Below are 17,137 nucleotides of genomic sequence, written 5' to 3'. Positions count from 1 at the left end.
CTTCATCAGGAAACCGATCTTTCTAAATATAATGGTATTTAGTTTTTATGGAAATTATTCAGATTTATCCCCTTCAAAATAGCTCCCTTTACTATTAATGCATTGTTCCTGGCATGTATTCCACTGCTGGAACGCACAGTTTAGAATAGCCTAGAGCTCTCGTAGCGATTGTTTTAAATTTTCTACGGATTAGTGAACTTTGAAAGTGGATTTCAACTTCAGGAATGGAAAGAATTCTACAGGTGCCAAATCAGGTTAATATAATGATTAAGATAGAACAGCTGTATTGTTCTTGGCGAAAATTTCCCTGATGAGATGTGGCGAATAGCTAAGAGCATTATCATGGTGCAGCATCCATGTTTTGTTTTTGCAAGCTTCCGATCTCTTCTTCTTCACAGCCTCCTTCAAAGGCCTCACCATTTCTAAATAAAAACTCTTTATTGATAGTTTGCCTAGAAGTGCAAGAGTTCAGAAAAAAACTTGACTTCTTTGAATATTTCAACTTCAATGTAAAAGTAACACTACGTTTCATCCTTCATCACCCAATATAACATAGAGCGTTTTTTTAAGTCGAACTATTTTGTAAAGCCATTAGAATAATGATCAAGAACAAAAATATTTTAGTAAAAGTTTATGGTGGTGACAAAATTGTTCTGAAATGTAGTAGTTAGACTGATAGGAAAGAAACTGCCACTTAAAAAGAAAAAGCCGGCATTTTTTGCATCTAGGTTTGCATAAGAAAGAGCAACTTGTATAGTTAATTTTTAAGAGAGCACTCCGGTTGGAACCCAAACCCGGACTTCTTGGTGGTCAGCTACCAGATGAAAATGCTTCGGTACTTAAACTGGTAAAGCACCTATCGCTAGCAGGCTACAAGGAGTTCCAGATTCGATTCCTAGTCGATATACTGAGAATTATTCTATGCATTTCCCAATAGTAATAAGCACGAAATACTTCGCGGTTAAGGTTCGGCTCTTGGGTCTAGCCTAAAAGGAGTTGAGTGAATGGAACGAAACTTGCAGGGTTCATACATAGCTTTTTAGGCTACAATAAGAACGAGAAAAAATAAAATTTTCTATTTGCACATATAAAGGGGGGACTCTCAAAAATTGTCCAAATGAGACAAAACTTATAAATTTTAATTCGAGTAAGGTTTTGAGAGAATATTCTGTTAGCAAGATTGACCCCATACGCAGATGAAATTATTGGAGATTATCAGTGCGGATTTAGACGAAATCGATCAACTATCGACCAAATATTTACCATTCGCCAAATACTCGAAAAGAAGTGGGAATACAATACCCCGGTACATCAACTATTTATTGATTTTAGAAAGGCTTACGACTCGGTTAGGAGAGAAACATTATACAATGTTCTTACAGAACTTGGAATACCGAGAAAGCTAATTAGATTAATTAAGATATGTTTAAGTGAATCCCAAAGTAAAGTCCGGGTAGGAAAATTTTTGTCCACGAGCTTCCACGTCGAAAATGGCCTGAAACAAGGAGATGCGTTGTCGCCATTATTATTTAACTTTGTGCTGGAATACGCCATAAGGAAAATCAAAGATAGCAACCAGGGCCTAGAGTTGAACGGCATTCACCAGGTTATGGCATATGCTGATGATGTAAATTTAATAGGGGATGATAGGAGAACAGTAGAAATAAATGCAGAGATCTTATTAAACGCTTGCAGGGACATGGGTTTAGAAGTAAATGCAGAGAAAACTAAATACATGGAAGTGCGTCGGGACCGTAATACCGCAAATTGTGAAGGCGTTAAAATATTAAATAATACTTTTGATAAAGTGGATACTTTCAAATATTTAAGATGAATATTAACAGACGAAAATCATATTCACGAAGAAATTAAATGTCGACTAAAAGCAGGGAATTCGTGTTACTATTCGGTTCAAAATCTCTTGTCGTCGCGAATTCTGTCGAGGATTTTGAAGCTTAAAATATATAAAACGATAATCATGCCTGTTGTTCTGTATGGTTGCGAAACATGGTCGCTTACTCTGAGGGAAGAACATAGACTGAAAGTATTTGAGAACAGGATCCTGAGAAGAATATTCGGACCCAAGAGGAACGAGAATGGGGAATGGCGGAAGCTTCATAACGAAGAACTACATAGTTTATACGGTTTACCCAACATTGTTAGGGTCGTCAAGTCTAGGAGGCTTAGGTGGGCAGGTCATGTAGCTAGAATGGAAGAAAGTAGAAACGCTTTCAAAGTCTTGACTGGTAGACCCATAGGAAAAAGACCATTAGGAAGACCTAGGCGCAGATGGGAGGATAATATTAAGATGGATCTCGCAGAGATAGGAATTCAAAGTAGAAACTGGATGCAATTAGCTAAGGATAGAAGTCAGTGGAGAGCTTTTGTGAACGCGGCACTGAACCTCCGGGTTCCATAGGCCATAGAGTTAGTTTAGTTAGTTAGTTAAGGTTTTGAGAACAGACATAATTTTTAAATTGTTTCTATTAATATTTGGAGGGAGTAGAGGGAGCATATTACTCTTTAAAATCCTATGGTTCGGTTCTTGGATCTAGCTTAGAAAGAGTTTAGCAAATGAAACGAAACTGGCAGGATTCATAGCTCTCCAGCCTACAATAAAAGCGCCAAAACGTAACATTTTCCATTTAAACATACAAAGGAGAGACTAGACGCATGACCCTCAAAAGCTGTCCAAATAGGACAAGAGCCGAACCATAGGATTTTATGGAGGAATATGCCCCCTCCAAACACAGATTAAAATTTGAAGGTTCTTACCATTTGGAAAATTTTTTAGGATCATTCCCTCGTATCACTTTGTGTATGCGGATGGAAAAGTTTTTTCCCGTTTTTGTAGTAAACTGAAGAGCTATGAATCTTGCAAGTTTCGTTCCAACCGTTCAAGTCTTTCTAGGCTAGATTCAAGAGCCAAACCATAGGACTTTATGGGGGAATATGCACCATTCTGCTCTCCCCAAATAGGAAAAGAAAATATTAAAATATGCAGATTAAAATTTTAAAGTTCTAAGCTGTTTGAACAATTTTGATGCCCCCCGTCCCCCCTTTGGATGTGCGAATGGAAAATATTTTCCCCCCATTTTTATTGTAGGCTGAAGAGCTATGATTCCTGCAAGTTTCGTTCGAATTACTGACTCCTTCTAGGCTAGACCCAAGACCCGAACTCTTATACCAATACACCATTTTACAGTTGATAAACTCAAATAATAGACTAAAGGGCAAAATTCGGGAAAGTATCATCAGACCCACTTTGCTAACAACCATTTACTGTTAAGAAACGCGAAGAACAGAAGAAACAATCGCTGTAATTTTTTTTTGGACACAGATTCAACGGGGGAAACCAGTGATCTACCAGCAGACTTTGATTTGAGTAAAACCAGGCTAATTATTCAGCACCATTTAATAATTCATCTTTAGACTAAAAGGTATAATAGAGGACAGTTAATTTTTTATTTTCATTTCAAGATGTGAAAAGAAATATGCAATGAAATAAAAGAGTCGATTAGGGAAATAAGCTTAAGTGCAAATAATCATCTTCACACTCACGCTAACCAGTATTAGGTATATAATAGGTGTAATGAAACTAATGAGAATCTGAAACAAGTAATCGCGGTCTCCTAACACCATTGCCAAGTTGAGAATTGTCAGTTGTAAGTTAGAGATTATGCAATGCAATTGACAACAAGACATACAACTCCCTTCAACAATCAACATACAACAAACAACGAGGATAGGCGGATTACATAATTGTAATTGATTCTGTAAATACCGATCGACAATCTATTTTATAACTTTTATCTGCTCCATCGCCTTCTATTGTTTGGATATCGTCGAAAATCGATTACTCACCATGTGAATCACACATGTCTTGTTTTAATATTCTCTTATCAGCATACACTTTCAACCCGCCTCATGGTTTACGTTCCAAGATGGATACAATGAAAAACATGGCGTAAAGAAAGTTGACACGGGATCCCATCAGCCAATGAAAGTGAGTCTTGGCTAGGCTGGGGCAGGAATAAAAAAATATGCGCCACAGACACTGGTAGACTACAAAAGATAGGAAGAGCAATAGTAATATTCGGAAAAATGTTGACTAGTTTTTGGTCAAGAATTGTGCTGAACAACTAAAATGGTGTCAGAGCAGCAGTGAAGTTGGAAGATTGAATCGCTTGTAGATGAACCATTTCATTAATGATATCATCTGATACATCATCGCTTTATAGTTCTAACAACGTTCTTGCTTTTCTCTTAAGTTCATCATTGCTCAACATAAGAAATATATATATATATATATATATATATATATATATATATATATATGTAAGGATATAGGATTGAGTGCTTGAAGTCCCCGTGATAAAATTCTGTGTATGCTACTATTAATTGTAATATCCCTGAAATCCTCATGTTCTGAATATACAGTAAGGTCGCAAAATCTTGTCACCTTTCGTGTTCCTACTTGGGTATAGCAGGGCCAGCAAGAGAAGGTCTCTGACAGCTCGCAATGACGCTGCCTCTACTCAAGTGTCAAGGCTTTTTCGGTGCATCTATAGTAGCAATGTAATTAATGGTGTAAGACAGGGTGACCGTGGTTATTAACACTAGTCCCAAAGTAGGAATTGCAGTGTCCCTCTGTATGTGGCAAGAAACGTCAGAGACCCTCTCTTGCTGACCCTGCTATAATTATCTAGAACATCAGTATGGGCACCATCATTGTCAAGGCACAATATGAGGCGGCGCCATGTCCTGTGTGATCTTTTTGAATACCTCCCTAACAGCTTGCTTTAAAACTTCAGTTGTCTAATATTGTTGTTTTGAGACATGTGGTTTAACTATTTCCCACAAGGAATTGTCACACGACTTATCTCCTGGGAGGCCGCTCAATCGGTGCTGGCTATTCACTGACCCCTTTACCCTATGTACCCTCCCTCCCTATCTATCTCTAGGGTAACACCTTATCCAAGAATGGCCAAACAAGGGGTGTGTAGTATCAATTAGATCAGGAGATAATCGAGCAAAAAGTTTCCTGATTCAACGCATAAGCATAGCCATTCAACGTGGGAACGTGTCGGCTATAATGGGAACGTTACCCACTAGTAAAGAGCTAGAAGAAGTCTTTCTTCTGTAATTGCGGAGAAGGGAGGTTAGGAGTAAAAACAGACATCATTGGTGCATCAATTTATGTAGCAACCGAGCAAGGAGTATGGAGAGACAGCTCACAGTCCATAAGTTTATATGAAAAAAAAAAAAAACAGCATGAATGCTGTACCGTACGTCAAGACAGTGACATAACATGACAGATTGGAGCCTTTGAAAGCAGAAGATTTAGTAGTACCTGCCGAACATCATGGGAACAAAGTACCGAAGAATAGATATTTACTGTTTCATTTGAAATTTTCATTATAACAGTTTTTTTTTTTTAATAATCATTGTTATTTTACAATTCTTGTGTAATTACTTATGGTAATAACAATGGTATATTTTTACAAAATTATTGTAATACTAAACCCTGTTAACAATTGAAATATTATGTAGGTAAATGTGTTGAATGAAATTTGAAAGATTTAAATATTAAATTTTTAAATGTTTTAAACAAACTGCATTGGGGTCTCACCAATTTATCAACAATTGCGCATACATATTTATGTTTAAAATATTTGCAAGATACTGACTTATCATTATAATTTTTCACGTAACATTGCCATACATAACCTTTGTTCCTACGTATTTTTCGAAGCTTCATGCGTTAATTCACATGTAAGAGAAGTCCGAGTACCTTTTCAGAAATTCGAGTCAGAGACAGGAAACAGACCGACGTTTATTACTAACGATGATTTGGGGTGTATTAATTTTACTTCATCTCTACTTCTACATAATTTCTACATTACTTCACAAACTGATTCCTTTTCATCATTTGTAAATTAGTACCTTGCTACTTTTTAGTGCAAATGGAAGTGGAACCAATCACTGTAATCATATGATTAGTTACATAAAGTACAGTCAACGAATTTTATTTTTTTAACCTCCAAATTATTTAAAGCCTGGAAGTAAATCATAATAAATGAAAATAAAGTAATTAGTCGTACGGTTCTTATAATTTGGAAGGTAAAATAAAGAAATGGAAATAAATTCCTTCCCGGGAATTTATATGTCAAGGAAAAACCCGGGAATATTCCCATTTTTTATTTTCCTTCCCACCGGGAATATTCCTAGGTCAGTGGTAGTGCATTCACTTCTGGTTCGTGGGGTCTCTGGTTTGGTCCCAGCTCTCGCTGAGTGAAATTTGTGGTTCTATCGTTTCCTTCCACTTTCTTTATTCCACCATTATAATCATCTATGTTTTTATAACCATCCCCTTAACCTCGGTGGATATAATTGGACGTTAAACTAACATAAAATAAAAAATTAAAAACTGCTCAGAGTCAACAATAGAAAGAAGCAATAGAAATTCGTTTAAATTATAAAATTTGAATTTACTTTATTTGTTGTAATAATTTAAATATCTATTACCATGAAAACACTAATTTTTATGTTAAGAATATAATGTTATCTTCAAAATATGGACGTAAGGTGAGTTGATAATAATTTCTTTCAATCTTTCTTTCTTCTTTCTTCATATATTTTGACTAATTCATTTGCAAAATTTACGATAAAGTGTGCAGAATTTGGATTCTTAAAGGAAAAGAAAATGCGGGATTTTCAATAGTTAATATTTTTCATAAATAATAATGTAAGTGCTGCCTACGTACCTACGATGAGATTTCAATTTAATCTTACTATTAACCAATAGCCGTATGGAACAATGAAAGTTTACATATATTGGCGTAGACTTTTGATGAAAATTTGTATGCATGGACATATCATTGGATATAGTAAAATTTGGCGGTAATTCTCATTTGAAACTGGATATGATTGACCTAACCTAACAGTTGAAAAGATGAACATAAATGCAGCTATGGTAGAGATTAGGTGTAACATCTATTACGGTAATTATTGAAAACTTACATATTTCAGTGGTAGGACAGAATTTTAACAAAAGGGATTCAAGCACAATCTCATATCCTTTCAGTACAAACGTGACCAATTTTATTTTTCCAAAATACCTTTCTCAATGTGGGATTTAAATCCAGAAAATTCCCCCTTGTGTACGCCAGTGACAGATTTACCTGTACTTTATAATAAATGATATAGTTCGCCTTCACGGGCCACCGAGAAGTAGGACTCATTTACGAGTGTTTTGTGACAGATTGTATTGATGGAGCTTTCGGGTCTTCGTTATGTCAAGAGTATCAAGATTAAGATTGAATATTTTTCGCGACAGGTGGTGTAACTATCGGCATAGCTATGTAGCATGTCTTTCAAATTTGATATGAATTTATATTACTTATCGTCTTTGCGACAGATGACATTGATTCCAAAGTGTATCAACTTTTCACGATGGATGGTGTTGATGCAGCTGTGGTTTATCTGGGTAGGCGTGTTATGCTATTCGAGGAATTTTCTTTTGAAAATTAAATTGAGTATGCAGCAAGTTGCGAAGTTTACAATTCTGTGGTGCTTTTGTTTAACCCTAAAGTACTCGCGCGGGATGTACACAGACCCCTAAACAGAACAGGTAAATTTGTGTTACTAGCCAGAAGTCCTGATGAAAAAATATAACAATGTCTCAAAACGAGTACAAAAAATCTAATTGCAGAAAATACTTTTAAAAACATGTCTAGAGTTATGCTACATTGTCTTAATTATTTAAAAAATATATTTTTATTGTAAAAAAGTAATATCAATTTGGGGCTCTATTGGACCCCTGCGCGAGTACTGCTGTCACTGAAAAGGGCGCGAGTACTTACGGGTTAAGAGGATTAAGAGGGCTAGACATAGTTTTATTGACCATGAGCTTGGGGGTTAGGGAGCGCCCTTTCAAGTATGGAAGCGAAAAGAAACACCTGAAAAAAAGTTCTTTTCTTCCCGTCCTGCATGGGCGGAGTTAGGAATTGCCTGCTGGGGGAGGCAATGAGGGCAGACCTTTTGGTCGGTCTCGGAGGTTTTTAAAATGGAAAAGTCTGTTTCTTGCACCAAACTCTACGTATATTACAGAATCATTTGTATAAGAAAAGTGGAACTGTAGTTCGCCTAGGAACATAACCAATTTCTAACAGCAGTAAAACTGTCAAAAGGGCATTAGCAGCCACAAGTGGTCTGTCGATGAGTCGGATGTTGCCACCCTATTATACAGTTACCCGCTATCTACCATCACAAGAAGGAACAGGTAAGACTGGTCAATTCTTCCTAAGACTAGCCTATTCCACAAACGAACACAAAAATCAAAGTAGGAATAAAATACAACTCATTTAACGAAGTAAATTCCTCTCATATTATTATTATTATTATTATTATTATTATTATTATTATTATTATTATTATTATTATTATTATTATTATTATTATTATTATTATTATTATTTCTTGTTGATGTTTTCTTGTGCAACTCAGAATCAATCTCACATAAAGCTAGACCAGGAATCTCCAAACTACGGCCCATGGGCCAACACTGGCTCGCGAGCACCATTAATCCGGCCCACCGCAGTATATTTTGATTAAATTTTAAAATTTACTAATTTAAGGAAATCATAGAAAATAAGTCAGATATTTTATTCGACCAAATAATGACTTGCATAATGAAATTCGACATTTTAACTGCAATTAAAGATATGAAATTTATCCTAAAACTTTAATAAGAAACATACATAAGTAATTTACATAATGAAATTCAACATTATAATTACGATTAATGAGATTTGTGTATGTAGTTCTAATTTTCCGTTGGCAATTGTCCAGTTGTGGTTCAAATTTACTAGTGGGTATTATGAAGAATGACTTCAAGTTCAAATGCTCATCAGTTAACTTGGATCTGTGATTTATTTTATTTTATTTTATTTTATTTTATTTTTGTTTTTTGTATATTTCGTTTGGAGAATGTTTTATCACACAGATAAGCAGTTCCGAAAATAGAAAGAATTAAACGAACAAATTTATGCAACTGATCAATGTGTGCGAGTGGAAGACTCTTGGAGAATTTCACCAGTGATGATTAAAAAAAAGCTATACTGCAAATCAATCATTTCTATTTGAAGTTCTGGGTCAAACGCTTTTATATCGGCGTTAAAAGGATTTTGAAAAATCTTAATGTCGTTTGCAATTGCATCAAAATTTGAAAAACGAGACTCAAAATTTATTTTTAAAGCGCTCAAAGCTTCAATCGCAAAGTCTAACGGAAATGGAGTCTCAGTTTGCTAACTGAATGTTTGTCATCTTTTAAAATGCATGAAACTTTTATTTTTCAATTGGGATTAGGTGATTAGGAGGTGGCAAGAGGGGACAGTTGCCACCCACTTTTTTGAAGTGACTCCTTAATGTATATAGTTTCATTTGAAAATGTAAAGTTTTTGTATATATTACTGGTTTATAGAAAAAATGGTGTCATATGATATTTGCCGTTGCGTGAGTACGTATTGGTTACTTGTCTTCCCGTGGATTTAAGAAAGCTATAGGAATTGTGTTTTAATTGAAATTCAAAGCAATTACTGGGGGGCGCGGTGACTCAGTGGTAGAGCCTTCACCTCCGGCGCTTGGGGCCCCTGGTTCGATCCCAGCTCACTCCGTGTGAACTTTGTGGTGAACAAACACTGTGCTCGTGGGTTTTCTCGGGGTTCTCCCGTTTCCTCCCACTTTCTTCATTCCACCATTTCATTCATCTCTCATCATCACCGTCTCCTTTAGCCTTGCTGGCATAACTATGGGTTGTAAAATTCAAAGATTTCACTTTCTTCAGAGCAATTACTATTGCAATTGCGTATTTCTTTAAATGTCGTAGGATATGCTTGTAATATTTACTATCTTTCATTTTCTAAGAGTAATAACACACATTTAATGGCATGTGTGGAAGTTGTTCATTAATTCTCAATTTCAACATAATTTCTACAAAATAAGCCTCATTATTCATCACTATACTTAATGTTATCCTTTCTATTTATTTGTTTTGCAATTTTTTTTATTAAATAATCTGAATGAAATCTCTTCTTACAGTTTCGTTGTTTAAGAGTACAAAGGGCTAGTACCCACTTGCGTTGCTCTTGTCAATTTACTTAATAAAATATGAAATAAGATATACGGTATTTTAACTGAAAAAGATAGTATCCTATTAGAAACAACAGTAAAACAAACATTGATATGCAAATATTCAGATCATGTCTTGTCCCCACTTTTAACGTCCAATCGCCGTCACTGATTAAAAGAAAACATTTTTGTCGAAAGAATTTAATGTAAAAGTATAAATGAGGCAGAAGCTGGTTTTCTCCTAGTAATTTTAAATTAGCCATTCATAGGTTTAGTTAAGTCCGTATAAATTGCTAACTTTCCTAATCACTCGTTGTTGAGCAACTCAGCCAGAGGACGATCCTTCTCTTTCAAGAAAATTTCAATGATTCTTCGGAGTTCAAAAAATTGCGTCAGAACTTTTTGCCAACTTAGCCAACGTACTGCAGTATAATATGATATATGACAAAGAATCCTTGTAAAACACACGGCGAAATTTCTATTGTATTTGTATAACACTTCATACTACACATAGATTGTATTTTTTCTTCAATCAAAGTCATTTTTGTTTAAGCTACACCCAGCACCAAATTCACAAATTTACTATTACTTTCGCAAGTTTAGTTAACCAGAAAGTCTGTTTGTTGAAATGTGTAATAAATATTTAAAAGCTGTCAATTACAATTTGGATATTCTGTATTATTCAGAATTTTTAAACATTAAATAAATTACTTTAAGCTGCATGCTAATCATTATTTTTTAAATTTTATTTCCAGATTGTGCCTCATTTAAGGAATGTTATTCCTTCCGCTGGCGAGAGAATCTGTCTGGATCCGAGTGGGTCACGTGCGCTGCTTAGGCAGCTTTGGTAAGCTCCTTATCAAGTAGAACAAAACAAGTGTGTTTCTTCTATTGACCTTTATTTGCAGGTTAGCAGTGATGATGATATAAATATTAAAGGCATCATGTTCACATTAGCATATCGACAACATGAATACAAAATTTCAATTAACATAATTGTCCATAGTAGAATTAATTTTTAGTACTTCTTTTCAGTATTGAGTCCATATGAAACGTACTGACAGTTTGATGAGATTCGAATCAGTGTAGAGTTCCATGACTAAGGTTAGTGTACGCGCTTTCAGTCCGCGCGATTCGATTGTAGACTGACTGACTCCGTGAAACTACAGGGGGTTAAATATTTCAATCGGCTCCAAATTTTACCAAATCATACATGAAGACCTAGGCGTGTATTGGCGAAATTCCTGCAGAGGATTCTCATATAGTTCCAGAAGGGCGCTCATGGTACCATCAGCAGGGAATTGAAGAAAACGGAAGCCAATGATCTGAAAATTCTGGGCAGTATCGTCACACAGAATGAATCATGGGTTTACGGAGACAGAAAACCGAGCTAATGTTGTCCAATTGGAATCACCGAGACCCAGAAAAGCCAGGCAGACCCGATACTGGTGAAAGTGCTACTGTGTTGTCTTTTATTGCCATGTTTGGGATCGTACATTGCAAATTTCTTCCATGTGGCCAAATTGTCAATAAGATCTACGCAGCTGTGTTACAAGGATTACGCGATTCCGTTGAACGTAAACATCCGGACAAATGAGCATCTGGAATTCTGGAAAGCGGCATTTGCATTAAGACACACTTAAGGAATGGTGTTCGGCTTCTTGTTCAAAGACAACATCTCTGTCGAACACCGTTGCTCCTAATCATCGGATCTAGTTCGATGTGACTTTTTCCTTTTCCCTATTGTTGATGATTGTGTTCGAAGGATCAATGGATTCGATCCCCGTTGATGTCAATTTTAGGAATCATCATTAATTTTATTTATTTTTTATGCAAGCACATTATTGGTGTAGTCTCAAACTCTCTGAGTGCTTTTGTAACTTTTTTTTTTTTTAATTTTCTCTGTACAATAAAATCAGGTACATTATGTAGGCTTGCTTCTTAGCCGACTTCCACTACTATTGTCTTTTATAGCACTTCCTCATTCTCTCCCATCATTGCACCCTTCTGCCTGTATTTTGCTTCCCCATGTGTCAGATTGTGAGAAGTACAATGAAATTACGATGGAAAAGATTAAAAAAAAAAAAAAAAAAAAAAAACAGTTCGTAGACTCCTCTGTAATTTTTTTTATCACAGTCAGGAGTTTTATTCCAGCTTTTAACTATTTTACATCAAGATTTCACCGGGTTCGATGGCATCAAGTGAGGTTTCAAGAGAGACATATAACTGAGGTTCACAACAGGAGCGTCATTTCAGATTTTGCTTGGGGGGGGGGGCAAGACCCCTTGATATAAGTAAAATTTCGCATTTTTCTCTGATTTACTACTATTCTATTGATAAAATCTATATACATCTCAAACTCAGAGGGGGGCAAATGCCCCTCCCTGCCTCCCCTAAATGACGCCCCTGGTTCACAACCTTCGTTGACAACACCCGAGATTACGTCTATCTTCGTCATAATTGTAGGATGTATTACACAAAGTACAAGTTTCCATATTTGGAGTTGGAAGAGATCGAAGACGGAATCCGGAAAAAGAACCGAGAACAAAATTAACAACGAAAAAAAGGAAAAGGAGATTGCTGAATCAGATTTCGACGGATTCACATCAGCTCATCGACCAGCGAGATAATGGATCTTCACCTGCAAAGCAAGATGATGTGCCAAACCGAGACTTGGGAACTCTTACACTTTAAAAGCTCATACCCAAAGTAATTCACAGCTCTATACCTTAACCCTTAGTCTGCAGTGCCTTTTCATGTGTTCATGTTTTATTTAAAATTCTAAAACATCAAATCAGATTCCCTAGTAAATTATGTGTTACTTTTGGCATACGTCTGTCAAGTCTATTAAATCTTTAAGTAAATGGTATTTTATGACATACTAATTTTTAGTGCAGAAACAGTAGATGGAAGTCATAAATATATTGGAGTATTTACTTGTCACCTTCATTTATATGCAGCAAGGTAAATAGTTTCAAATATTGAACACAAAAATTACTCTTATACACGAAAAACATAAATGACGTTCCCGCTAACTTGTTTGGTTCCTGTACACAATTATTTCATGGTATGCAAATTCTCTTAGAAAAATTACTGCACTGGAAGAAGAAAAAGTTGCCAAAGAAATTCAGGAGGACTGCACGTGCAGTGTCCCTAGTACGTGCTATCCCTGCGATAAGCAGCTACCCCTACACATTTATTCATCTGACTCTCATCTGTGAATTGTAGTAATATTTTCACTGCATTATTTTATTGTTTCCTTCTATAGGTGTCTTACATTCCAATAACTTCACCAAACTTATTTTGGAAAACAAAAACAAAAAAGCAAATTATAAATAAGAAGATCTGTTCCAATTTCACATCACAAATAATAACCTTGTCTAATCGATTTTTCTGCTCAGATTTCCATTGCACTAAAGGGTCATTCTGCTACTATAGAGTCTCAAACAGTTACTAGTTGCTATGAAAGTAATAACTTTTGCTATAGTTATAATATGATTTTGTTTACATGACTCACACACAGATGGAAGAATCTATCTGCATATAGTACCAAGTAACTAGGAAACGACTACGTACATTGATGGAAGGAACAATTATTTTATCGGCACGATTAGTTTTTCTACTTTTTTCCGTACTGTGTACGGCCTAACTACAACTCTGGGTGGCGTAGCTAAAAGAAACTTTTACCCAATAAACAGAGGTTTAAACTTTTTTTAAAAAATATATATATGTGAAACTAATGTTTTATTTGTTTACAATTAATTACTGTACTTGGGTCATTCAGAGTTTATTTCTATCATACTTGAATGCAAAAGGTGTTTTGGAAAATACAGTATTTAAGAACAGATAAGACTTTGATATATTGGGCGATTAATGCGTTCTATCTTCCTGTCAGAGATTAACTACTAAATGTAAATATTTGCTATTGTTTGTTTTTATTAGATTTTTAGCCTGAAAATATGAATAATTTATTCAGACATTATAATTTTTTAAGAACTTGAATTCACGAAGGCTTGCTCAAACATTAGTAATAAATATGTTTTCTCGTTCACTGTCTTGCATACTCATCGACAAAATCACTTTGATGTTTTATACTTACTGATGAGTTATGTAATCTTAAGTACCATAAAGCAAAGAACAATTCTCAGCTAGTAATCAATTTCTTCCAAAATGTGATTATGATACCGCTGATTGATAGATAATGTAATTGAAATATCTAATGTTTTAAGATGTGTAGATTCTTTAAAGCGTTCTGTATTTACAGGCATTCTCATTCGTCAGATCTACCAATCAAAGGTCTTTGTTTGGATCCAAAAATAAATGGAAATTCCTTGAGGAATCAAGAAGAATGGAAGAAGTTACACGTGTTTTTAAGGAGTAATGAATCTAAACTTACTCTGGTCACATCCTTGATATTATGGAATTGAAAAAAAAAAAAAAAAACTGATATTCTTTGTGGCATGAGTACAAAACCTACAAAGATAACTTGTGATGCAGAGGGAAATGGTGTACATATAGTCCTTAAATTACGTCTTCCAGAAATGCTTGGATTGGATGATTAAGAAAATAATATACCGCCTAACTTCAAATTATAGGAAGAAATTAATAACATATACTGAAAAATATAGTTCGATAAAACAGATAGCTTCGACATGATCATGAGTAACACAATGAACACATCTTTGAAACAGATACGATAACTCCTTGCTTTGAATGCACTGATCTCATGTACTTCTAATATATTAAAAAAAAGAAGAAAAAACTGTTAATTTTAAGACGAGTTCCATAACTCTTGTGATTCATTTATCAGAAGATTGTAACGGAACTAAATTTGGAGACGAAACATTCAATGTGAAACCATTGCATTTGCAAAAACAGTTTTCTTCTAATTTCAAAGGGTCTTACCTGCTTTTAAATATAAAAGAAACTAAAACTGTGTAAATTGATAGTATATATCACACATCAAGACTTTTGTGTGTGTGTGTATGTGTGTGTGTGTGAAAGCGGAATTGCCTATAAACGTCAATGCAAAGTGAAAAACAAGTCAACTTAAATAAGCGATCAGAAGAATCTAGAAAAGATGAACTTGAAAGAATATACAACTGTATACAACCTTCGTTAGCACAATATTTTTCTTGGTTTTTCCATGGACACACGTTGTTAAAGATTGAAAAATATATTCTCAATCAATTGTAAACTACATGGAGAGGAAGTTCCGATATGCGATGAAATACTTCGAAAACTTTATAACATACTTTCTACAAGCCAAAACTACATTTTCTACAAAATATTTTATGACTAGTTGCATGTGAACAGTATACAAAAAAAAAAAAAAAAAAAAAAAAAAAAGATTTGGATTGAGAAGACAGTGTTCACCCAAAGAAGAATCTACAGTACAAAGTTGCTTCTCAACACTTAGTAAATGATTGTGGAGACATGGAACAACTAATGATTGATTGTTCAACACTCTTTAACCTCTTCAAGACTTTGTTATTCACTCTCTATAGTGCATCTGAGATCATTACACTCAATATTACATGCAATTAGCAGAAGGTTATAACATAACATCTTCAAAGAGCTGAAACATCCAACAACTGCAATGAATTGTTGCTGTTACTGATGGTGGATTTTGAAACCAGCTTCTACGTTAGAACTGCAGTTCGTGCCTGCTTTAAGTGTTATGGATGTTAGTAAGTATAATGGTAGGTCTAAACATTAATTTACGGTAGCATCATTCTCTTTATTTTCAGAATAAGAAACAAGTCGGTTGAAGAGGCAAATATTATATACATATATATAACCATTTGAATTGTGTTTCAGGAAAGTCGCTGAGCAAGTTCAAATTTATTGCAGTTCCAGACTCTCACCAAATTCCTACGAAATGACTTTCCCGAAGTCAAGAGTTAGTTAAATCGCTTTCACGCTTACCCGAAATATGTGAATTCATCTTATTTGGTGGAAATTGTTAGGCATGCAAAACAAAGAATTTACAAGACACGACCTAAAAGCTATTATTAGTCAATTTTACACACACTTTGCTTTCACCAGTAAAAGCTTCCTTAAGATTGTCCAGTAACGCAGCCCAACACCCTTATCTGTCTGATCTATCGATTTCTGTGTAATCATTGCTGAACTTGGCCAATACTTAGATAAGATGGGTGGGAAAGCAGATGGTGTTGGCATTGTTGTTTTTACTTAGCGTTTACCCCTCACCTGCCGGCAGCCATGGCCCTGGTGCAGTGCCATACAATGAATGTCGTCGCCATATAATGTCGTATTTCATCTGTATAATTTGGGGATAGAACATGTTGGGAATAAGCAGCAATAATTTTGACTTGTGTTTTGGCCTTTCCTTTATAGCAGAAGAAAGTAACAATCATAAAACCTTTCGAAAAACCTTGAATTGATGTATCAAGTTACATCGGTCTTTTTGACGAACAGCCATAGTCCTTAGATAAATTTATGCTTCCCACATTGTCACAACAAATTTCTAACGGTTCCAGTTATGTAGAGCTCGTACAGCCTTCTGTCTATGCTCTTTGTCTCCGTAATGTTAACACATGCAGCTGTCCTTGCGGACAGTTTGCAGCCTCAATTTGTAAAGGATTGCACGACTCACTGTGATTAGGTTACATGTAACCGTTTGACCGTAATATGCTGAGACAGTAAATCCTCATAGACAGCTATATCTGGGATCTTTTTTTAGCACAGATCTTGTAAGTTCCACTGATGCCCTCTTTGGATGCAATGCCTTTGATAATAAGAGTTGTAGAGAAGGATGTTGTGCATAACGTTTAATTAAATGACTAACAGTGGCCCGTCTCATGACAGAGCCATTATTTTGACACTGTTCTATTATGAAGGATATGCTAAAGTTTCCATGGGTCAAAGCCATGACGTATCTTCTTATTGGCATTTTGCCTATTACAAGACCTTCACTCTGCTACACAAATGAGAGATTGATTTACGTTGTGTACAGTTTTCTTGCTCTGTAAAACCAAATTTG

The sequence above is a fragment of the Thermobia domestica genome, chromosome 8, assembly GCF_964235325.1.
Source record: "Thermobia domestica chromosome 8, izTheDome1.hap1.1, whole genome shotgun sequence".
NCBI classification, from domain to species: Eukaryota; Metazoa; Arthropoda; class Insecta; order Zygentoma; family Lepismatidae; genus Thermobia; species Thermobia domestica.
Note: the sequence above shows the minus strand (reverse complement) of the source record.